This window comes from Solanum tuberosum, unplaced genomic scaffold (genome assembly GCF_000226075.1).
Source record: "Solanum tuberosum cultivar DM 1-3 516 R44 unplaced genomic scaffold, SolTub_3.0 scf00073, whole genome shotgun sequence".
In the NCBI taxonomy this organism is placed as follows: Eukaryota; Viridiplantae; Streptophyta; class Magnoliopsida; order Solanales; family Solanaceae; genus Solanum; species Solanum tuberosum.
Window position 1 is genome coordinate 1,686,034 of NW_006239002.1, and position 6,306 is coordinate 1,692,339.

At 31.7% G+C, this 6,306-nt stretch overlaps 1 long non-coding RNA gene across 4 annotated transcripts; it reads left to right on the plus strand.

Moving 5' to 3' along the window:
- Positions 1 to 1,262: 1,262 nt before the first annotated feature.
- On the plus strand, positions 1,263 to 5,498 carry LOC102584383 (uncharacterized). 4 transcript variants are annotated; one of them, XR_001473308.1, is made up of 4 exons: positions 1,263 to 1,410; positions 2,319 to 2,540; positions 3,788 to 3,884; positions 4,738 to 5,498. It is a non-coding gene; the product is annotated as an uncharacterized lncRNA (long non-coding RNA). The 4 variants fall into 4 exon arrangements; XR_001473309.1 differs by lacking the exons at positions 1,263 to 1,410; positions 2,319 to 2,540 and having other exon boundaries at positions 3,290 to 3,884; positions 4,738 to 4,975; positions 5,029 to 5,498; XR_001473307.1 differs by lacking the exons at positions 1,263 to 1,410; positions 2,319 to 2,540 and having other exon boundaries at positions 3,290 to 3,884.
- The last annotated feature ends 808 nt before the right edge of the window (positions 5,499 to 6,306 follow it).

The window sequence follows — 6,306 nt, forward strand, 5'->3', positions numbered from 1 at the left end:
AATATGCAAAATCTATACAAAAAGTACTATAAATTGTAATTTTTTGCCTATGAATATGATGAAAAAACACATTGTAAAATATTAGTTAAAATTCTTATAGTTTGACTCTAAAAAGGAAATCATAACAATTAAAAGTGCATAGAGAGAGTAATAAATAGGTAATTAAATTTGAAGAAGTTTAAAATAAAAGGTTGAAAAAAAGAATGAGGTCAAACTTTTTGGCTAATAAAGTAGTAGGTAATTAATGGTGTTAAATTGTCCAATAATATAAATTTTAAAGGTACAACCATAAAAGAAGAATGTACAACACTATCAAACACATATCATCCAACACTTGTCATGTGCTAAGTAGTAGATATTTCCACTTATTATATATAGTAATATATATATATATATATATATGTTGTTATTATGTAGAGTTCCAATCATTACTCCAAAGAAAGATAATACGTCTGTTGATAGTTCCATTTCCGATTATTAAATCCCAAGAAATTAAACAGCACACATTTGTTGATAATTGCGTTACTAATTTAACATTAAGCACAAAGACTGTGAGGTCTAATTGCTGGTTGGTCTGGCGGCAGATTAATTTAACAAATATATTTCTATAGTTTTAAATTACAAAGCAAGAATAAACAATAATTAGCAACTGGAGTACTAAAAGTAGTGAATTTTTTCCTTTATGATAAGGTCAACATTTAGCCGATTGAACAAGATCGTTTTACTTGATTTTACTCACGAATTCTAGATAAGGTTTTATAATGAAAGTCAAAATTTGACTTTTCGTATTTCTCTAAATTTTCTTTGTCGGAAAATTAACTATAGATACAAAGCCTAATTTTTATGTATATTATTACCCTTATTTAGAAGAGGGAGTTGTGAGGACCAACACAGCTCCAAAAACTTGTTCCAAATGTAATTTAAGCCCTTATTTAGAAGAGGCAGTTGTGAGGACCAACACAGCTCCAAAAACTTGTTCCAAATGTAATTTAAGTTCTACCCCACTTTATTGTTGTGAAGGACCAACACAGCTCCAAAAACTTGTTCCAAATGTAATTTAAGTTGTACCCCCACTTTATTGAACAAATATTGTACTACCATTGACAAAAGTGGGCTCCATTTCATTGTTAATTGAATGAGTCTTTATGGCTTTGTACTAGCAATTTCCCACAATCACGTCACCACGTGTATGCACCTTTTCTAGACAGGTGTTTTTGTCTTTTTACTAGCTATGTGGGATACAACTGTTATCACCTCATTTTTCATTTATTGTTACCGTACTGTGTTCCTTCTACATCTTTCTTTCTCTCAAAGTATTCTATCTACAAAATTAATGATTTCTCTGTGCTCCAAATCGCTCTTCTTCGGCGGCGTTGCTTCAAGGCTCTATGTCTTTTTATTATTGTGATGGTTAGATTTTTTATTTTCTCCTCAAACTCTTTTCTGTATTTTATGGATCTGCTATATTAAAAGACAATGAAAATACAGAGAGATTCATGCCTTTTTCTATATTGATAATTTAGTCTAAAAGGTACATTTTTTATTTGAAAAAGTTTATTGTGGTTGTTTGCATGCCATTTTTATGAATTCTTAATGTTTTTGATATTTCTTGAATATTGTATACATATGGAAGATGCGAGAATTTGAAATGGCTATTCAAAATTTCTGCATGTGAGTTCGCATTTTCTTCTCGCATTTTTATGATATAATTCACTCTTTTTGGTGTTCGAACACTGCATCACATGGTGGTACAAAGAGCAACCTTATTGGTTCGATCTTTCAAGAGTAGAAAATATTGATTTCCGATCTAGATACAAGTTTTGGGAATTTACTTAGTATTTTAATTTTAATTTTTGAGTGTTGTTTGGAGTTATATTTCTCATAATGTTTAAGGTTTTTGTTTGTTTACTTATTCCCCTGCAGTAGTTTTCCTTCTAAATTATTTCTTGATTTTGACATACCTTTAAATTTTGGCTCATGTTAGTTACTAGGGTAACAATTCTTCTATTGTGTGGAACATGTTTCTCATAAACTTATAAGCAACGTTGAAAGTTTTTGGACTAATTTAGGTAGGATTTGATAGAAAGTAAAATTATTGACTGAAAATTATTACTTTCAGAACGAAAATAATAGTGAAAAATACTTCTTATGCCTACACTTGGGACCTCACCTTCCAATCTAATACACTACTTCATTAATCAATTGCCTGTTTTCGAGTAGTTTTTTACTATATCTTTGATATGTTTAGAGAAAATTGATCCAACGATCTAGACATGAGTGAAGAAATTAACGTATAATATTTCTTTTGCCTTTCGCAGGTTAAGAGTGATCAAGTTATCCTAAAAACTTCTAGGTGAAGCACTCTGTTCTGCTTGTACCGGCGAGGACATGGGACTTCTGCTGAAATTATTGTTCACTACACCATAGGCAATGTGGAGGTCACTTTTTTGGAGATGTACATGTTTTGGGTCTTAACTGTAAAGTACCCTCCTCCTTTGGCACTCTGATCTATCTTGCACTCATACCACTAAAGAACCAAGGTAGTTTTCTCCATTTTTTGTGCTTGTAATACATAAATGTGTCTTATAGTTATGGCTATGTATGAGTTTTTAATAAAGATCAAGTGTTACAGTAGATGAACTCACTTCCTATCTATATTTGCCTATTTTTTTATTTTTTTTAAAAAAAACTAATAATAAATCAATTGACACTATCATCTAGACACAATATTATTGTGATCCATAGGTATCAAAGTTAATCTAAGTCAGAGACAACACTAAATTGAGATTCCAACTACATCTGAAAACATGTTGTTAATTCAACTACCAAGTCATGATCCTTCTGCGCTATGACCTTATGAGTTGAATGAGCACATGCGACATGAGAGCTGAAAAATTAGAAATCATTGTTTCAAAATTATGAATAGGATGTCATAATGGTATCCAAGAGAGTAACAACATATAAATGAAATAAGACTACAAGAGAGATATGTTGATCCGTTTTAATAACCGTGTTGGTAAGTCAATATGCCACTTTCTGATTTTAGTAGATATTTGCATCTATTTAGATTAGATGTCTCAGCTTATTATGATAGTTAAGAATTGATGAAAGACTACTATTTCAAATACTCTATATAGTGTTGTTATGATTGATGAGATAGTGCCGTTTTGTTTCTATGAGATTTTTTCCTTTGTTGTGTGAATTTCAATGTCCGTTTGGATATAAGAACTAAAACCTGAAATTCGGTAAAATAACTGTTGAAAAAATGTTTCTATTCTCAAACTGAATTTTTCGTTCCAAGTCTTAAAAGAAGAGAGGATCACTGATAATTCAAATATTTAAGAACTCTTTAATAAGTTTTGCTCTCTTATAATATAATAAATTCTTATTTGTACTAGGCTTTCTTCTATAGTCCTATATTACCTTGCACGCAACAATGTTATTATAATCAAAAACCTTGGAAACATATGTCATATGTTTGAGAAAGTTAATAGGGCAAGAAATGTAACAAGACAAATGAATATCAATTACTTTGTTATATTTTCTTTTGAGCATTTTATTTGTGTATTGGTAATAGTTGAATTGAGTTTGTATTGTTTGTTTTAAGCTAATTTGTATTTTCTTGCTAAAAAATTGTAGTTGTGTTAAGCATATGACTTTACTGTATTGACGTCTACTATATTAAATAAAAATCCTACCTTACTTTAGTAACTATATAACCATTCCATTTCACACGCTTACAAGTTACAGCTTTATAGTGTCATATATGTTAGTTCATGTTTCTCAGAGACAACATTTATATCCGACACTCAGCAGATAGGAAAATTAGGTGTGGCATCATAGCGGGGGCGATCATATGCTACTTCAGAGTTCCAGATTTACATGTAAGTTAATATGCCAGTTTCTGTTAAAATGTTTGAGGCAACTTCACATGAGTTTAGTTGTTCTTAGCAGTTATTTATATCAATTTACATTTGATGCTTCATCTTAGTGCGGTTGTTTCAAATTATGAAATGAAAATCGTTCTTCACTTTGATGTTAATTAAAATTTTACAGTAAAAATTGATTGGTAATACTTTTCAAGAATGGAACAAGGATTGCAACCTCTATAATGAGAAAATTTTGCACAACTAAGTAATATTCTACGTTGCATTGAACATGGAAAATTTATCAGTTTATCTCAAGTATTGTACAAAAGTTTTGATTCCCCTGTTTTTGGGAGAAATATTGGAGCACCATCATATATGGCACCAACATTAAGTTTACGAAAGTCTGGTATTGAAGTACCATCGAAGTATATGCAAGATTCATTATCAAAATTGCGAAGATGGAGTTCAGATTTTGGTGTTGTGAAGCCAGAGTCTTTAAAATTAGGATTGAAATTCAAGAATCCAATGCAAAGGGCTACTACTTCACTTCACAGTAAAACTTCTAAATGGGCTTTGTCTCCTGGAGGGTTGCTACTTCACTTAATAGTAAAACTTCTAAATGGGCTTTGTCTCCTGGAAGGCCGAATTTGCCTCATGTGTTGATGCAGAATAAAGGAATTTTTACATCGAATATTAAGCCTCCGACGAGTCCTTCGAAGGGAAAAAATGTTGGGAATTTCCTTAGCATGGGGCTTGAATTGCTTAAAGGTAAGATTTTTTATTTTTTTTTACAGTTGAAGCTACAGTGGAGGCTTCGGTTTGGCTCCCAAACCCATGTCATTTTCTTTCTTCTTTTTCATTTTTTTAGTAACAAAATAAACCAACAGTAGGACCAAACTTCACAATTACTCCACTTCCCTTCCTTGCTTCGAGGAGGTTATATAATAGTAACAGAAGGAGACAGGTATAGAATAGAAGTCTCCGCTTAGTCCTGGCATAACGGAGAGCATTCATCATTTGAGGATACTTCATAATAAATTGTTGCAGTGGAGATATATAAATACCAGAGCTGATTCAATCCGTCACAACTCAGTAGACAAGCTCAGGTCAGTCGCGGAGTTAGAAATTTTACTAATTGTTTATTTGGTTTTTCTCTTAGGCAAACTTAGTATATGCTTGGGATTGTCTAATGAAAATGAGAATCTGTGCTACAAAAGAAGTTGCAGCTACAGAGGAAAAACATGGAAATGAAATTGAGTTTTGTTCTTTATTCTCAAGTAAGAACTGATTTACCCTTGATGAATATCGGTCAGACAGTAACAAAAATCATCACAACAATTAAATATATGATTTTTTCGCAATGTATTGTGCAAATAAAGTTACTAGAAGCATGGGGTTCTATGGAAAAGCAGCATTCTTCAGCAGTGTCAAGTTCCCTAGATTGTTTACAATCCGCAGTCTGTAGGGTTCCTCTCATTGAAGGAGCCACGGTAAGTCCATTGGCAAACCAGAAAAAATCGTTAAGGTTGTTAATGATTTAATATACATGTCTAAAAAGTAACTTTTGATCTGTATATACTAAAAAATATTGTTTACTTTATAATTTTCCATTAGAGAGTGTTTAACTAACCACCCTTCACTTTATGTGGCTACGTATAAGCCATAAGGTATTTCACTGACAAGATTAAGTCTGTAAATGGAGCCACAATCGGCTATTATTGCTCTTTAACATGCATCAGATGTACCTTCATTGATCAAGGTAAGTTTATGTTCGTTGTCACTTTCTGTTTATCAATTTTTCGGGTTAAATAGACCATATGAAAACATAGATAACTAGAGATCAAAATCAAGAATTCATTTACGGGCAAGTCGAACCCCTCTTTCTATGGTTGAGTTATCCCATGACTGCTAGATCAGGAAGAGCCAACCATACGTAGGAGGAGACAACTAATTCATGGATGCCACTGTTAAATTTCTTTTAATGCTATTGCAACGTCCATTTAAGCTTGATTTCTCATTCTAATCTTATCCTTAATTGCAAAGCTGTCAATGTATCATTGGTATTGTATAAAAATAGTCTTCAGTCGCTAAAAAAGTCGGTGATCTACTTTTCAAGAAGCCCTAGATCATATGACTTTTCTGATTATCATTCTTGCAGGTTCTTTCATTTTAAGTCAAGGTAAGTTTATTTTCTCTGTCGCATTCTTTTTATATTTTTTTATCAACTTTTCTGTTTCTCCTATTAAGTATTGAGAAGCAAGACTATGTTATGAGAGACTACACAATGAAATGTGATATCTTGGAAAACATTTAGAATTACAATGCTGTGAATTTGTGATTTTAGTTATTCATAGTAAGAAGATAAAAAATATATATATAATTATGTCAAAATTAAAAAAATAGCTAGCCGCCCAAATGTATTAAGAAAATTATGTGT